Here is a 19,009-nt window from a genome sequence, read left to right as displayed (position 1 = left end):
GTACCTGTGACATGGTATTTGTGATTAAAGAAAATAGTTTCTGGATCCTTATCTGGAAATTGGTGGTTAGGTGCTTACCATAGAGAAAGAATGGCTTAGCTGCTGAGACTTTGTAGGTATGCATCAGGCAGTATTGTCTACTGGAGGGAAGCAGTTAGGGAGATCAAATACATTTCAAATTATGCTTGCTAGAAATCTTAATGTCACTGGGACTAAAGCTGCATGCTCATTCAAGGCCATAAGATATAAACTTGATGAGTCTGATTCTGCTGCGATTTATGGCTCTGTGTCACTGACATCTTAGGGAAAAATGAAATGCACGTTGACATGAATAAGGACAGAATGATTTTCCATATCTTTTTCCCAAAGCACTTTCTATTGTGTATCTTAGAACTTTCTTGATTAAATAAGCCTCATGTGGTCTCTCTGTATGTACTTTTTTCATTTAAAAGTTAAGCCTTTTTGTTCGGAAACAAACAGTACTCTTCCTGTACTGTAATGAAGTACTCACCTGGGCTAGAACTATGAGCACTTCAGGTGGTGTTCAAGTTTCCTGACCTTTATCATTTAAAATTTTGATAACTAACTAAGACTTCCTGTGTGATGAAAGAGGAAAGGTTTCCATACAAGGAACTCCTTAGTAACTTAGAATTCTTCAGACTGGAAGATAGGACTGCTAATTCATCTCGATAGATGATTGATATGAGAGTGAACATATAAAAATTGCAGATTGCGTGAGCATGTGATCACTTGGTGTCTTCTAACATGTGATCTAGGGAGTAGCAAATGAAAATATTGTGTAATTGGCTCAGAACAAACACAAGTAGGCAGGTCTTATCAACATGTGATGTTAGCTGTGCAATTCCTTGTCACAGCAGTCACTGTAGCTCAAATTTGGCATGGGTACGAGAGGGTAGATTTAAAGGAGGATAAATTTTACATACATGTATATAACCACAGATGTCCTCAGGAAAATATAGTTATTGCTGAACACTGAAAAACGGTATTATAGATAGGGAAGCATTTGTAAGTTCCTTCTGTTTTATACTCAAAGCATTTGTTTTTGGTTACTGTGGCAAAGGCTGTGTGAACTGTTGGTCCAACGTAGTATGGCTTTTCTTTTGTTCTTGACAGTCAAAGGAGAGAGAAAGAAGTATTATCTGATTTGAATGCCAACCTCAGGCAGGGTAGAGCCAGTCTCTCTCCTTTTTAACTCCAACAAGACATATTTGTTATATGTTATTTCCTGGTAATAAATTGGAAGGATGTCGGGGAAAAAAAAAATGCCGTTGTTCAAGGAAGAAAGAGAGAGAGATAAAGAACAACTTAAAGCAGAAACCTAACTTGATTTTAGGAGACTAAGATTTGATCTGTGACAAGGGATGAAGCCTGTTGTGTTTACTGCAAATGTTCTGGTAGCCTTATTATGAAGACACAGAGTCAAAGCTATCATCTCCTTTTTCTCTGGTAAAGTAGATGGAATGCAGGCAAATTCGATTGAATTTTCTTTTCAATTGTACTCTAAATCACTTAAGCTGTTTGCTTGTAAAAAGAGGTATTTATTCATGCCTTATATATGTGTTTGTGCAATATAATAAATAAGAGAAACATATATTTTGAATGACTTCATAAGGTCTGGTGATAGGAAGGCGATACAAGTAAAATTCATAACAAAAAAGAAATACGGATTTTTTAGGAGGGGTGACTAAACAAAGAAATGATGAACCTAGATCCAGTGCCTAGAGGCATTGGATCCTCAACTAAATAAATTTTAATATAAAGACATCTTTGAAAAAGAAGTGCTGCCGCTCAACTGAAAGTTAGATGTTTGATGTAGCTTTTTAAATGCAGACTTCTTGTGTGATTGCAAGAGACTCTGACATTTGTAAGATGTTTTGTTTTTCCCTTTAAAAATCTATGAAATGAGATCATGGTAGTTTTGCAGTAATGGACAGCTAAACTCAATCACAACTGCTCTGTCAGTTTCCCCCATCCTCAAAGGAAGAAGGGGAGAAAATACAACAGAAAAATAGGCTGAAATGTTGAAATAATATCAAGTGTTGCTCACCAATTACCATTGCAGGCAAAACAAACTCAGTGTAGGGAGACTTATGAAATTTATTGCCTATTACTAACAGACTAGAGCAATGAGGAACTAAAAGCAAACTAAAGATATTTCCCTTCTACCCACCCTATGCTACTTCCTCTCCCCAAGCAGCTGAGTGGAATGAGAGCTGCTGTAGGTCCATAAAGTTTCCTCTCTGCCGTTCCTTCTTCCTCACTATTTTCTCCTTCTCTAACATGGGCGCCCTCCCATAGGATGCCATCCTTCCCAAACTGATCCTGCACTGACTTCCCAAGCACCACTCTAACATCACTCTGGACCACGGGGCCCACCCATGCACTGGTCCAGCACAGGTCCCTGTGGGCAGTATATCCCCCAGTCCTCTCGCAGAGGGGACAGACTGCTTCTCCATGGGCCTATCCTAAACTGCAGGGAAATTCTACTCTGCGCCTGGGTCACCTACTGCCCTCCTGCACTGGACTTGTTGCCTGTAGGGCTGCTTCTCTCTTATCATCTCATTCTTCTCCCCCAGTTCTTGCTGCACAGCAGTTTTTCCCTTCCTTTAATCTGCTATGACACAGGCTCAACCCACATCTCTCATGGCTCAGGTCTGGCCAGCAGCAGGTTGATTTTGGAGGCATTCTGGAACTCATTCTTATCTCACGTAGGGTAGTTGTTGGTCTTTTCCTCTGTTCACAGAGGTCTACCCAATAGTCTCCTAGTTCCAAATGCTTGCTGTGTAAACCCTATACAATTAGTTAAAGTTCTCACGATGGAAATGAAGGCACTAGAAGATCAATTGATGTATCTAATTTGGGATGGAGACTAGCCATCCTGATGGCTAACTTAGTGCTTTGATGGATAGACCAGGTACCCTCGACCCCCACCCCCCTTGTGAAGAGTTTTGCAATTCTCTGAGTAGATCTACAGTAAAGACTTGACTAAAAAACTTCTACTCGGCTCCTTGGAGTGCAAGCAAGCATAACTGTCATCAGTGGAAATGCACAGATTTGTACCAGAGAACCAATTTATAAAATCTGTCAAGGATAGTGTGGAAAAAAGGAGGCATACTTTTAAATCTTGTAATTGTTTCCTGTGTTAATTTGTAAGAAAGGGATGCACACAAGTAATCTAGCGCTGAGCTGAGACAGCATTATCTCAGATTTTGTTAGCTAATCTCCCATCTGTAAAACGTGCTTTGTTTGAATTATCTGCAGGGCACATGTTTCTCTGTGAATTTGTTTTCTTTGGGTAATGAGAATATATTCAAGGAAATTAATTTGCAAATAGATACAGTTACTGCTGGATGAATGGATTCTCTTTGGCACTTGAGTTGTAGTGCTGCTGGTATTTGGATTGCTGGCATGTGCGGGAGTCTTTAGATTGCTTGCCAGAACTCTTCCTATAATGTTCTGAGGAAATGTATGTGATAACTTTTTAGTTTGAAGGGTGGATAGGAAACTTCTGCCAGCCACTTCAGAGCTTAACTCAAATTAGTTTAGAGGGGAGGGGAGAAAAGTCACACACTTTTTCTTTTAATGCAACAGCCAGCAGTACATGTGAATGACAGAAATGTTTTGTTCTCATCACACTTTTCCTATTTATTTATTTTTTTCCTAGTCCTGCTGTGGAAATGTGCTGTAGTGATGGCTGTGACCCTATTGGTTTTATTTTGCAGTATCTGCTTCAGTATGTTTTGTTTCATGTCCGTTCTCCAACAAAACTGGAGACTTGTGCATCCCTCACAACTGTGGCTTAATGCAGACAGTCACCAGGATTTTTGCTGTCTGTAGGAATGAGTAAAAAGCCATCTCAGGATCCCTGATATTTACAGAGTTTTCATGCATCTACAACATAAAAATCAGAGATGGAATGGAAAATAATAAAGTGGGCAATCCACTGTATCATGTAATGCAAAGAATCAGATTAGAAGTTATTTTAAAGAGAAGGATTAAATCATGACTTTAAAAAATCATCATGACTTTTAATCATGACTGTTTAAAAACATTGCATCTTGAAAATTCTCGTTTCTTCAAGCTTTATCTGTTCATTTTACTGGAGTATCTTTATGGACATTGCTGTATTGGCAGAGAGGAAGAGATTGGGAAGTTTACTTCTATTTTTAGCTTTGTGGAAGTATTCCAGATAGAGAAGGAATGGTATCAAGGCTTTGAATTCTCTCAGAGAGCTCTCATTTTTACTCAGTTTTTAATGATGATATGCTTGAGAAAAGCTTGTTTCAGAATAAGTGCCCAGTTAGACATAGGGACAGAATTCCTTCCCAAACAGCTGAGGTGAATTTAAAAAGGCGCTTAGTATATGCTAGTTATCCAAGCTCCTTCTGTAGTGGCATCAGAGAAAGTCATCTCCAAAAGATATTTTTACCACTGTCTCATCCTATTCCCTGGTTTGTTTTGCCCAGCAAGAAGACAGTGACTACAGCACACTTCACTGACACAGATCAGGTTCAACAAAGAAATGTATTAAATGTACATGTGACCTATAATCACATGTATTCTAAGCAAATAATGTGTTAGCCTATGAATAATCAGTATTCCAGGGGGTGGGTAAATTAGGTTGAGTGAGGTTATATAAATTTCAGGGAAGGTAAATTAGGGTAGAAGAGTTTATACATCCTGTCCTGTAGACAACATGCATTATGGGATAGAGCCTCGGGGAGGTGGAGAGGGGAGTGTTGCATACTGGGGGCATCTCAGGCTGGCTGAGAGGAGCTCCAAAAGCTGTCCTCCAGCATCCTGACTTTATACCCTTTTTACATGTGGTTTGCCATGATAAGCAAGGGGGAGCCAAACAGCTAGAGACATGCAGACTGAGATCTCAGCAGGGGTGTGAAAAACAGATGACTTTGCAGAAAAGCAGAGAAACTTCCATTGGTTCCTTAAGACCTTGTTTTCAATTTTCAAAAACATGAGGATTTTATATATATATATGATGTTAATCATCACGCAGTTGTATGGCCTCTCTGTTTTTGTCAGAGGCAGTGCTTTCTCTCTTCCTTGATGGTATCCGGTCACAGCTCAGGCCCTGGGCATGAGTACTAGGCTGCATGTGGTTAGGCATAGATAAGGTGAGGGCAGTAATAGAGGGAGAGCTATGGCCTAATCCAGCCTGCACTGCTAGGGGTAGTTCTCATCACTGATCAGAGGATGGCAATGGAACCTACATCCTAGCCCGTTCTTCCGGTCTTGCATGACCTCCTTCCTCAGCTTGGGCCATACTCCACAATCACCTTCAGACAAGTGTCTTAGTGGGATGACTTTCATCCAGAGAGTGCTTGTATCTAACTTCTGTTAATAACAGGAGGCTTGATGCTAATGTAGTTGATGAGATGGTGAGATCCCATGGAGCCTTCATGTTGAGGTCTAGAGACACTGGAAATAAATGTCAAGTAAAACAGATTCCATTGTAATATTAATCAGAAGTCAATGATAGGGAAGTCTATTTGGAGCTGCTATTGAAATCAAAAAAAGAATTATTAGAGCAGATTTCTCAAGAGTCTAACAGCGACAAGACAAGGGACTTGTATGAGGAAACTCATAGAGCTAGGATAATAGCATACTTTTGACTCTCTGGTTTTGTAAATATATACATAAGTAAATATGGGTTTGGTGTTGGCTTTTTTTTTTTCTTTTTTTTTTTTTTTTCTGTAGTTGTCCGAAGGTAAAGGACAAACATTCACCTTAAAGATTAAGGAAAAAATGGCATTAACAAAAAGTATGTTTTTCTGTTTGATTGGATCAAATGACTTTACTACCTCTTGCAAGGTCCAGCTCTCAGCTTGCGTAAATCACAATATTTCTGTTAAAGTCATTCTTGTCCTTTCCCCTACATTTTTCACAATCTTTTAGTCTTGGACTCATCCTGGAAAAGATAGAATAACATCTCATGTCTTTGAGAAATGTAAGGTCTTACCTTTTACTAAATTTAAGAAAAACTGTGTTCTAGGAGACTGAACTACAATATCTTTATCCCTGCAAAACAATTAAAGCATGACTAGTTTTGTGGTGTACAAGGGACCTAAATTCTGTTTTCAGACATGCTGAAGTCTCTTTATGCAAGGTTGTAGTGTGGTTTGGGAATATGGTTGAAGCTTTCTGCACAGTAAAGAGGATTGCCCTTTAGCTGTAATCAGGTCATGTTTGATGCTGGCCACTCTACAAAGTCTGTGATCTTCATGGGAGCATAGTGGTGTGGCAGAGATCTCCTTTGACAAAAATTATTTGTAACGTCATGGTTTAATTGCAAGGGTCACATTGTTTGCCAATAAATGCGAAGGCAAATGAGGAACCAATAGTGCTGCGCTGTATGTGAGTTGACAATGAGTATAGCTTCTTGAATTGAGTCTATATTACAGATCAGATCTTGTAGTGGTATATGGATGATGAAATTCAGAGACAAACAAAAAGCTTGTAAATGTGTATCTAACTAAATGACAGTTAAAAAAAAAAAAAAAAAGTCTGCACACTATTTACTCCAATTAACAATAGTAGCTGTAGCTCTTGTTTGAAGCACTCCTAGTCCTCTTAACTGACCTCTCAGACTACATGCCCAATATTATGGAATGTTGCATGAGATTCTGCTTCTGAAGAATGTAGACCCTCCAGAAGTTACCTTCTGATGAAGGCAGTGTCATAGAAAATGGATCAACTTGTTTGGAATGTGACCTCTCTAGCTTGATAACATATTTCTCGGGATTTTCTTAACCTGAACAACTCAAGATTCTGGAGGTACACACAAGAAAAATTATTTAACTGAATAGAAGAGAAACAGGTAATGCTCTTCAGTCCTTTCCACACGTAATTTATATCCTCCTGTGTCTTTATTCTTAAGCAAAGGAAAAGCAAAACTAAATGTACAATGCTGCATCACTAAGATCATCTTAATGTTATCTGACAACCTGCCAAAAGGCAAAGAAGAGGGACAGGACAACATAATGCGAAACTGCACAATAACAAATGCTGATCTGCCAAAAATATGTTTAGCCCTTCTGGGAAATGGTTTGGATTAGCACAAAAGTGATGCTGTTGTGCTTTCTACGAGGAATCTCCAGAGAAATGGTGGGATTCGCATGTGATGAGGAGTAGCCTCAGATTATTTAACCAGAGAAGGAAAAAGGCTTGGCTGAAGTACTTAAGGTCCCTGTAAAAATTGATCAATCCTTTCTTTATATTCTGTTCTCTAATTTGACAAAGAAAATCCATTTTACTGAAGTACTGAAAATATAGATAAATTGGAGCAGAATATTATTTAAGCTACATATGTTAGTCCCCAAATATCTTGCTGTATTTTATTTAGTGGGGAGTTTTAGTAGAACAAGTTCATTAATTTCACAGTAAATATTTTTGCCAGTGCAAGCCAAATTGATATGAATAGCAACCACATTTCTTACACTGCAGTGTGCCAGGCTGAGCAAACACTAGGATGTGCTGGATGCACCAACCCCAGTGGTTGGTCTCCCCCATGGTTGGTCACTCTTGCATGGAAGTCCCACCCGCTCTGTGTTCTGTCTAGGATTTCATTTCTCCACTTGCTCTGCGCTCACTGCCTAGCAGTCAAGAGAATCTGTGAGAATGCCACTACAGTCACTGGCATCTCTCCTATCCCTGGCTTCCACTTTTCTCTGGAAAAGCATGAAGCAACTAAGAAAAGACTTGTGTAGTGGCAGAGTTTACACCACAGTGAATGTATGTACTCCTGCTTCCAGGAAGCAGATTGCCAAGTGGAGCTGTCTCCTTTCAGGGTGAATGCAGAACATTTCTACAAAACGCTTTCTTGCTAACATTCTTCCTTCAGAAACATACGCTCATGCTCACACGCCAACTATTAGAGCAGATCTAAAAAAAAACAACCCACAAACTAGAATACTCTAGCTTTATCAAGCTGTTTATTTCTACTGTAGGCTGTGATGGTAAGAGAGAAAGGGGGTTTTGTTTTTTGTTGTTTTGTTTTATTTTGTTTTAGTCTAAATGGAAGTACTGGGAGCAGCAAAGAATGGAGGTATTTACAATCTTAAATAAATGTTTGGCTGTGTGAAGTCGTAATTGGTAAAAGACAGAACTATAAAGGGTAATGAGTGGGAGAAAGTGATGGAGAAGAAAGCCTGGAGTATTGTGAGCAGAGTGATGTTCTGGGACCCTCTTGGAACACTGGAATAAGGGATTGGAATGGTAGTGGAAAGAAGGGAGAGAGAAAGATAATGAGAATATGGGAAGTGAGAAGGTAGTTAAATCTACTCAGGGCAGCAAGAAATAGAAGAGATTGAGTATTGGAAATGAGACTGAAAAGCTGTCTCTAATGCATGGCAGGGAGAGTGCATAAGAGCCTGAGAGGATTAGAATGGGGAAAACAAGATGATTACATGTTTTTTTCTGATACAGTTGAATGGCAAACATAAATCATTTTGATAATACACATGCTTGTGTTAAATAAAATGAGGCATTCCTTGTCTTTGAAAGATGTCCTCCATAGTCTGATCCCCCTTTTAGGGCTGTAAAGGGTGATAAGGAAAACTATATCAGATAGAGTCAGCCATGAAGTGTCCATCTCTTTACCTCCTCCTGCTGTTCCAAATCTTTCATATATGATAATTTTGGTGGTTGCTTGACCATTTGAGTGTCTGGATTTCAAATGCATGTGCCACTGAAAAACACTCCACACTATGTAGGGCTGTCTGACTCTGAAAGCCTACAGGGAGGGTTTCTTCTCCCTCGTAGCTTCAGTATGCAAAACCATTCACTGCTAGCTATCTACAGAAGGTGTGTACTTGAGGTAGACTATGGTAGACTTATGGACAAACAGTTCCTGCTTGGAACTGTTACCAACTTCAAGGCACCATCCAGAACACGTTACATGCTGTATTTAAATTCAGGTCATCTTTAATTTTGATTGTTTGATACAACTAAAAATAAAGAAGAAAAAGCCTACAAGAAAATTCTACTGACAATACCAGTCCTAGTTTACTGTATTTATCAGGATCTGAAAGTAGATGAAGCATTCAGAGATCTACTGTGTGCTAGCAGAAGGCAAAGTTCATTCTCATCAGATTTTTACTTCCTCTTCTCCCCTTTGGGCAGTATAATGTAAAAGCAGCATAAACAGAAGTAAAATTAATAATAAATAAATAAGACCCTGGAAAAAAAAAAAAAATCCCCAGCAATATTTTAGCAACCTGCATATAACTCTCAAGTCATAAAAATAAAATAAAAGGGGAAAATGAAACAGAATCTCCTGGTGTCAAAGACATTCCAATAAAGACTTTCAAGATACTAGAAGAATGGAAAGTTATTTGTTTGAAAGAGATTTAGAAGCCTAAAGAGTAATTGCTCTGAATGTAATGCCACCTATTTATTTCCATAGAAACTGCAACAAAGGTGAGGTGCACAGTAGCTCTGTGGTTGATAATTTTATCAACCACAAAATTCTCTTTCAACACAGCCACCACTGTTAGCTATGCATTTTTGCCAGTAATGCACAAGATTCTGCATGCTGAACTCATAAAAAGCTGCACTAATGGTGGTAGCTGTTGTTGCCGCTGCTGAAATGCATCACCTCCCACCTCACTGTGTTCACATCCACTGTTTAGTGTTCATAAGTGTTCAGTAAGCACTGAGGAACATCAATGGGTGCAATTTCTTCCACATGGAAGAATTAAATTCTACTCTTTTGCTCCATACATTCTTCTACATCAGACACCATTTGGTCAGACTGCCCCTCCGCTGCCAAATGCTGCAGTGACAAAAAACAATGGAATATTGGTGGGAAGGTTCAGCTTCTACTGTGGTACCACCAACATCCACTTCTGAGGTCATGGGCCAGCATAATAAAGTAAGATGAAATACTTTTGGAGCAGCCCTTGTATTATTAGTTGTAAAATTAGTGTGGAACTATGCTCACTCATTTTATCCTCACCTGAGAAGGGTTTGCTTGTTTTAAACATGAGGAATTTCCTTGGACAATATGCATGGTGGCAGCTGGAGAGGGAAGTCGGTTTGCTTGTGAGCATGGTTTTCCCCTATATATGGTTCCTGTATTTGCAAAAAGATATAGGAAAATTTTGCTAGGTAGTGGTTGCTTAAAATTTAAGTACAAAACATGCTAACCATGGTGCCTTTTAACATAAACATTTTAGATGCACAGGTTCATTTTTGATGACAGAAGGGCAGAGCCTGTGTGCTTCTGAAGTGAGATCTCTGAGGACTGACGGCTTCATCCAAATGCAGAAGCTACAAGTCAGTAGGTTTCTGCACAGCAGAGCCCATCTCCTAAACACTTTCAATTGCAGAACAGGCCCAAGCTCTTCTCTCAGACTGTGCATTTTTTCCTTCATGTTAAGGAAAACCTTTTATCATACTTTTCTTTTTCAGTCTCCTTTCTGCAAGGTGAACCTGCAAACCCATTTCTGAAACTCGAAAGACTTGCAAATAGGGCAATAAATTCCAAGTGAGTTGACCTTTAGCCCACGGCTGTGTGTGAAACTGCCTTTACAAGGCTGTGTTTCATGCAGTGTGTGGGTGACCGTTAATGGGGAATCTAAACTCTATTTAATTCATTGGTAAAACGACTGTTGGTTGATGGAAGCAATATTTTGCTGCTGATTTCTCCTAATCACAAATTCCGGTTTGCTTACAGATTGTTGGAGGCTTGAGGCTGCCTTTAAGTCACTCATTTAGTGCCAGTTCTTTTTAAATACTAAATGAGAATTTCTGACTGCTACAATCAGTGTTTAATTGAGAAGAAACAACTGTTATGTCCTGAAAAAGGCTATGAGGAAGATTCCGAATTTTCCTAGTAAGTCAATGATATTTTGGGCTATAAGGGTAACTCTGCTCTTTGGTGTTTGTGTAAGAAATGCATATTATCATTACATCAGAAATCTTGTCCATTTGTCCCTGTTCCAGCAACCACTGAATCATTAAGCATGTCCAATCCTCTGTGTGTTCAGACAGTGTCTCGACTTGATAACCTGTTTTCCCTTCCCTTGCCTTACTCTTGGATATTTATATTTTCTATACTTTTCTCTGTTAAAAACCCTCAGCCTTGTAGTTTATTCATAAGTGTTCACAGTTTTTAACAGAATGAATTAGAAGCAGTATGCCAAAGACCATGTCCCTCAGTGACACATCGACACATCTCTTGAACACCTCCAGGAATGGTGACCGCCACCTCCCTGGGAAACCTGTTCCGTTGTAGTCACACCCCACTACAAAATATTTTACAGGCATAAGATTATGCCAAAGCAATGTTACTATTGCAAAGCTACACACCCCGAATTGAGGAGGTACCAAAAATAACATTCCCCATTTCTTTACTTAGTCTTGCAAACCAACTGCTACATGTAGTGAAATACTTTCTAAGCATTGTCACCAAGCAGTTTCTATAGGACTTCTGCTTCACTTGTGTATAGTCTGCAGTGTACTCTGGAAATGAGCTGGAACTTCATAGCAAATTGCCTTTTTTTCTCTCAGTCTCCTTGCTCGTTTGTAGCAGGAATTCAGAGTTACAAGCTGAACAAAGTGGAGGAGTAAAGAAAGAGGAGATAGTCTTATTATTTAAGGAAGCTGAAGGGCATCGTGAGATTTGAATCCTACTAGAAAGTCCTTCCTAATTCTTCCCCAGGTTCTCATCATGACATTTGTCAAGTCACTGGGGTTATTTGTCTCTCTTGATATGTTTCTCATATTTTTGGGATGATGATGTTTTAAATTTCTGTCCTGAAATCTTATCAGTAGAAGAGATAATCAGGCATAGCAGCCATCTAGCTAAATAGGAATTAGCGCAACAGTGGCCCCCTTCTCACATTGATCTTGTTGAACCTCATTTTCCCACTTATGAAATACTACTCTGTGCTCACAGAAGTGTTGACGATGAGTATTTCTGAAACACTTTAAAAAAAAAGCTGTAGAAAAGCTGACAGGAAAAAGATCAAGAATTTGTTGTTCAATTAAAATATAGGTCTTATATTAAGCATGAGTTGCTCATTCATGATTTTGAAACCGAAGTTGCAGCATCTGCAGAAATAATGTTCTCCAAAAGAGGATATCCTTTATGTCAACATTTTTCAATTGTTTCTCAGGGAAAACCTAAACAGCTTTCTTCTGATTTAAACTGCATGGTGTGGAATCCTGTCTTAAAGGAACTGCAATTTGGGGCCACATATGGTCTTATGCTAATAAATTAAATAGTGCCTAAAAATGTTCTCAGACACTAAGATGCTACTGTCTGTATCCTAAAACTGTGTGTGCATGTGTATATATAATGTGTTTTTATATACGTATGTATTTATAGACATGACTTTGGCTTGAGCTAATTAGCATTTTTTTGTGAACAGTGAATTATATCTGCCAGAGATCATCCATAGAAGGTACTTATTATGTGGCTCCTATTTAGAAGGTTGAGCATGGCTGTATGCTACTCTGTCTACTGGTTTCAGTGATCAGCAGTAACCTTGGCCCAGATAAATTACAAGTGTTGCTAAGTGAACCAAGGTCACATACCATATCACCTATCTAGTAATAATATTCCGTTTTCGTTCTGCCTAAGCATGACATTGTCTTCTAAGATCCCATAGAATAGAGATTTATGGAGTATACCACATAAAGTAGTACTTTTTCAGGGAACATGGAACTTGAAATTGGCTCCCATGGCATAGCAAACCACTGCAGGGTAATATCATTTAATATAAGTTGGTTGGTTTTTTTATTCTGAGAAGTGAGGAAACAGAAAAGGAAGGCAAGTTGGTGAAAGTCAATCACGCTGGAATATTTTGCAGCAAAAAATACAAATGATTCATCAGCTGAAAATATTTGAAACTTCTGATTTGCAAAGAATTGTCCCATTTAGACGTTTAATTATGATACAGGATGGAAAAATGTTTTTGAAATATCAGAATTTGCAGTTACTCTGCTCTAAAGACATATCTTTCACACAGATGTGTGAAGAAGTCTATATACAGTGCAATTCAGACTCTATAAAGACTTTCCACCCTACTTTTTTTTCGCATGTATAGTTGCAAAGTAGACATTGCTCAAGAATGAGTAAGGATTGTGTAACCATTTTTCTGTACATAGCAAAGGGCAGTGATGTTTAAGGTCATGGAGATTACTTTTCTGCATGCGACCCTGGTATTAATGAAATGCATGAAATAAGTTTTAACAACTGAGGTAAAAATATGGTTTTATAAAACCTAGCTAGAGAGTTGCATATGAAACCACTGCTGAAAGAGGAATTTTTCAGCATTTGTTTTTGCATTGTTTTTTTTCCTGAGTAAAACAGCAGAGAAGTCTACCCAGCAAATCAAAGTAATGCACCAAGCTAGAAAGGGAGAAGCATGGGAAGGCATCCCTGACTCTTACACAAATCAGTTGTTACTTCCTCCAGCTGTGACATCCCTGATGAGGAAATCATGGAATAACTTTCATCTTTCTTCATGAAGCCTGAAGTATGTAATCTCATACACAAAATGGTCGAAAGCAGCACGTGCCTTTTGGGAAGATCTGAACAGTAAAACTGTAATCATTTATCTTTAGACATCTCACCATTCCTATGTGCTTAGTCATTCTCATCCTTTGATGAGAGATGAGTCATTCTCATCCCTGCCTTATCTTCTTTGTTATAACCTCATTTTTCTCCTTGATTTACCTTCCTTTCCTTGAAGGAACCCTCCAAGTTCATTTTCACCGTAACAGCTGTCCTTTTCCATTCCCTTCTCTCTCAGTATTTCTCCCAGTGACTATCTCTGGGTAGTAACATCCCCTTGAGGCTGTCTTCCCTCCCTATCTTTACTTGGGCAGTATCTTTTCCACAACTGTCACCCACACCTTAGACTCACAAGCCCCTTTGCCCATGCTCTATGCAGGTTCTCATTGTTTTCCTTGCTAGTGACTGTCCTTAGTTGCCTACCTTTCTCCTGCCCTTCTCAGCAATGATCTCTTATAGGGCCCAACACATTTTCAGTTTCCCGTGGACTTCTTTGATGCCAAGTTCATATTTCTGTGCAAATCTTTCCCTGCAGATTTTGAGAATGTTAGCAAAGCACTGTAGGGTCATCTGCCATGAAGAAGCATGTCAAGAGAGACATGCTTCTTGACATTCTTACCCAATGGGTACTTGTGGCTTCTTCCTTGATTTTGTTACCTCAGCCAGTTCAACAGATGGGACTTACCATATGAAGCAACTGCTACATGCCCTTTTCTGTCCCGAGCCTTCAAATGCTATGGACAGAAACCAATTAGATTATAAGGTATGACTCAGGCTTTGTTTGCTGCAAGCTGTACAGCCCAGACTTGGAAATTTGCAAGTCCTGTAAAACACAAAATTATCTTTCTTTTGTTTTCCCTACTCTGCTAAGGGTGAGTCTGCAGGCACAGAGGCATTTGCAAGAAGCATTTATGAATTGTTTTTGTTCTTATGGATTCTATAGGAGAAATAGCATGGGCAGATATATAATTGAAAACCGTCATGGAAAGAATTTCAATGTTGGCAAAAGGACATATCTTCCCCCAGTGTGAATTGGCCCATTAACTTTTCAATTACTGTTTCTAAACACGTGAAAATGAATATATGCAAAGGTGACATGATGAGAGAGGAGATTATGGCTTGCTGAATGGAGGAAGACTTTCTGCTTAGTTTTGGGACAAAGAACAATTCTGCACATTAGTAGAGCATCTCACAGAGTCTCTGGTACTTATGATGAAAAAAGGAGCAGTCTTACGAACGTGTGTAGGTTTGTAGGTATCAGCAATTTATGCTGTTTTATGAATATTAGAGTATTAATATCTATTCTGCTTTACTAGTCCCTGTCCTGGGGCTTTCATAACTAAGTCTATGGAAAGAAAAGATATATTTTTACTATTCTAACCGTTATGCTTATACAGATTTTCATGAAAACCTCTTTGTGTTACACTCTTTTCATCTTCATATAATGAAGAACACAAGAAAGACAGTGCATTAAAAAGCACCATCCTCCATCCAAATTGAAGCTGCTAGTTTATGCACACAAATCAGGAACTTCCACAACAAAGCAAAATTTGTGCACACCCCCTCTGCTGTGTTTGGGGACTGTGAGATGATCTTTCATCGCAGGACCACATGCTGTTTTTCCCTCAGAACCCTGCTCATCCAAATCAGACAATGAAGATGGCCCTTGGGCCAGCAGCTGGTGATCTTATTTCTGGCATACTGAAACTGTTTTCAGTTTTCCATGTTACAGCATTTTAGAATACTTCTCCTGCATGTTAGGACCATTTACCCGCACATCTCACACAGTCCTGTCCCTCCTGGTTGGAAGAGCACCAAACTCCAACCCCTCTGAAATGTCTTAAAAAATGTAACCTACATTCTAACTTACTATTTCTGTCCAAGACCCTGGATAATTGTACTTTGGCTACAGTCATATATCTGAGGAATGCCGTTAGTACATTTCAGAGAGTGCTGTGGAACCTTTTTTCAGCCCCAAAACTGCTTTGCCAGCTTTTACTCCATGCTGGAAGCCCAATCATCTCTCATCAGCAATTGTGTAGTTCTCTTGACATTGGGGCTGAGCAACCTCTCTCCAATCATTCAGTGACTCATGCAGGCAGATCTAGTGCTGCTGCTTCTGACAAGTTTTGAATGTCAGCCTTCTCAGGTGCATTTTTGTCTACAGGTTCACACTTTGGGAAATGTTGCTGCTGTAGTTATTCAAACTCTTTGAGTGAGCATTATTCATTGGCCCCACGCTGTTTAATAGTTTTAAATATGCTGCTTTGGGAAACTGTTTTCAGTTGCTGTACTTTCTTTTGTCTGTGTAGCTGTATCTCAGATATTCCGTCTTGTATTGACAACACAACCTCAGTAATAGATGGTGGCCTGGGATCTGTCAACAGAGACCTTGCAGAGGTCACACGCATAAACAAAACCCAGGCTGCCACTCAGAGCCATAGTAAATACTCATCCTGATCATGCATTATCACCCACTCCATCCTTACCAAGGGATGTGAGTGTATTTTCAAGTATTTATCAATTAAGTCTCAAAATATCTTATTGAGGTACTGCAAATTAGGTGATAAAGGGATCAATTTACCTAACACTGATATGCACCTACCTCAGAAATTAAATAGCACATCACAGCTATTGAACAATGCACATTTAAATTCCTGAATGATGAACTACAGCCACAGAGGGGGAAATTAACTCCTGCACTGCAGCACTGCCTGATCCACTCAGCAGCCAGGAGTTCCTGTAAGTGAACAAAGGGGAAGCAAATGGTTTTCTTCATGGAACAAGGAGAAAAATCTCTTAAGGCCTTTGCTGGAGAGAGGAGAAAGTACACTTACTTCAGAAAATGTCAAAATTTAGCAGACTGGTAGCCAAAGCTAATAGGATCTTTTTATTGGCTATGTTAACAAGGTAGTCTATCTTTTCAGTTTTCCATCATTTACAGAAGGAGTGAGAGGTAGTCATCTTGGAACTTTCAAGCTCCATGTGGAAAGCCCAAAAGCCACCATTTGTAGTGCTCCACAGAAGGGCCTGCCTGCATTTGTATATCCAGGAAACCCAGACCTCCCAGCAATTGTTTAGAGTTGTCAAAAGTCAGGCAGATCTGTGACAGAAATCATTTTTGTGGCTCATTATCAGCTCATTAAATTATATTTCTGAGATATACTTCTGTATCAAAGAACTGACAACTTCTGACGCAAGCCTGGAAAATTCCCAACTGCTTTCCTGTTTTCTTTTTTATAACTATTATAAAATGACAATCTCTACTTTTGGATCCCTGATCATCTTTGTGCCAGGGTAAACTGGAAGTAGTACTGAAGTAACAGCATTTGCATTGGCAGGTAATTGTCCTACTGTGAAATTGAAGCCTTATTGTTACTTGACTCTCCTGGATGAATCTACTCTTCTACAAAGTATCTTTGTATCATCTAGAAATATTGGTAGACTGAGGTCTTCAAAAGACAATAATTTAAGATTAGATTTCATATTCTGTGACCTTGGAGCTTGATTACAGCAATAATTTTCTTGCTTGATTCTCTGCTGATTGATCAGCAATTTCTCGTTCATGCATAATGCAGTTGCTATCATGGATTTTGGCTAGGTCTTGGTTAGCACAATACTTTATAGATAGATCTTGGTAATACTGCTGCTTGGAGAACCATTTTAAATTACTTGTGTGGCTAGCCACCTTTTTAAGCACCCATCCAACTTGACTGCACTTACACTAATATTCCCAGTACTGGGAAAAGAAGCTCTATTGTTAATGTTTTTCAGGTGGGAAAAGAAAAAGGTAGTCTTCCTCAGGTGATCCATCATGCATTGAAGCTGAGAGCAATCAGGCTCTTTATTGACTGCTGAGCAGTGAACAGCTCTTGCTTGTCACTGTCAAGGCTCCCTTGTTTTGTATTACCAAAATAGTCAGTGAAGCAGAGACTTTCTTCTCAGCCCACAGCTTACATTGTGTGCGTGCAGTGAGGAAAGCCAAGATGTTAGGCTCCTGTGTGGGAGAAAATGGGGTAGTTCACCCATGAGTAGTTGAGATGCACCCACCACGAGCAGAGGAGTGGAGCATCATAAATGAATGATTTGGGCATTTATCTTGTAGCTCAGTGAATTCAGATCAAAACTATGGCTTAACCAGAGAATGCAATGATTTGTTATGGCTCTTACATGTATATGTTATCTACAGATTTACTAGTTTTTGAAGAGAGAAAATGATTACATCCTTCAGTGATAAAAAATTCCCCATTGGATCTGAAAAATCAGTCCTCTCAACACTTAAAGAAATCAATAACATTTTTAGGAATATTAGAGATAGTACAGTTGTTTTGTTTTCTAAGTGGGAAATTTCACAGCTGGATCTACTCTACTCAAAACACACAAAACCAGGAGGGGTTGGATTCTCCCAAACCAAAGGGTACATATGGTTGTTTATGTTTTTTAGTCTTTCTCATTTTTATTATTATTTTTTTTTTCTTTTCTGGCACAGAAGCTTTCTTTCTGGTGTGATTTAAGTTTTTGTTATACCAAGCAACAGTCTCAAATGGATACAGCTATATCCATTTGGCCACTATGCAGAATGTGACAGTAGAAAAACTGATTCAGTAGTCATCCCATAGATTTTGAAGGAAATGGATTTGAGAGCCCCTTTACTTCCTTGCATGGTTTAGGTCTAACACTGTGTGTTATAGACTATGGAAGAAGTAGGTTTCTTTGGGTCCGTGTGTAAAATCCTTCAACAGTGCATTCACATAAGGCTTCTAACAATTTATTTGCTGTTGGGTCTCTATTCCAACTTAAGATTTCTTATTGATTGATGCCAAATCCTGGAGATTTCCTCTTTCCATTCTTTTATCAGTGTGAACTGCTGATAATCTGGAGCTTTGCAGAAACCTGTTTGGACTCTAACCTCAGACAGCATTTGTACTCATCTTTCAATTTATCTGATGTGTTATACCTGCTATGCATGAACGCTGTAACTCTACAGCATGATCAGCACTCAACAACAGAGGCAACTGGGACCTACCAGAGCATGGACTTCATTTTCCAAATGCCTGCAGCTCTTGTTGAAGTTGGGCATGTTGGTAGTTTCTAAAAATGATACTTTCTCTCCCATCTTCATATAAGAATTTTTGCCAAAAGCCTTTGGGGCTCAAGTATTGTTGCAGGAAGGCTGATAATTAATAAGCCTTGTCAACCCTGCCTTGTTCTTCCAATCACATTTTACAGCGTGTTTTGGTTTAGTTTTTAATCTCATCTGTTCTCTCCTTTCTCGCTCTGCCTGTATTTTTAGCTTTATGACTGAAAGCCCTTGATGGGAAATGCATACACATGCATCACTTGCAGAAAGATGAAATGTGCTTCTACCACTATTTTTTTAATTTACAGTACATACCACTTATATTTTTCCAGGAAAGCTTTACTGTAAAACATTGTCCTGTTTTCACA

This window comes from Coturnix japonica, chromosome 2 (genome assembly GCF_001577835.2).
Source record: "Coturnix japonica isolate 7356 chromosome 2, Coturnix japonica 2.1, whole genome shotgun sequence".
Lineage (NCBI taxonomy): Eukaryota > Metazoa > Chordata > Aves > Galliformes > Phasianidae > Coturnix > Coturnix japonica.
Note: the sequence above shows the minus strand (reverse complement) of the source record.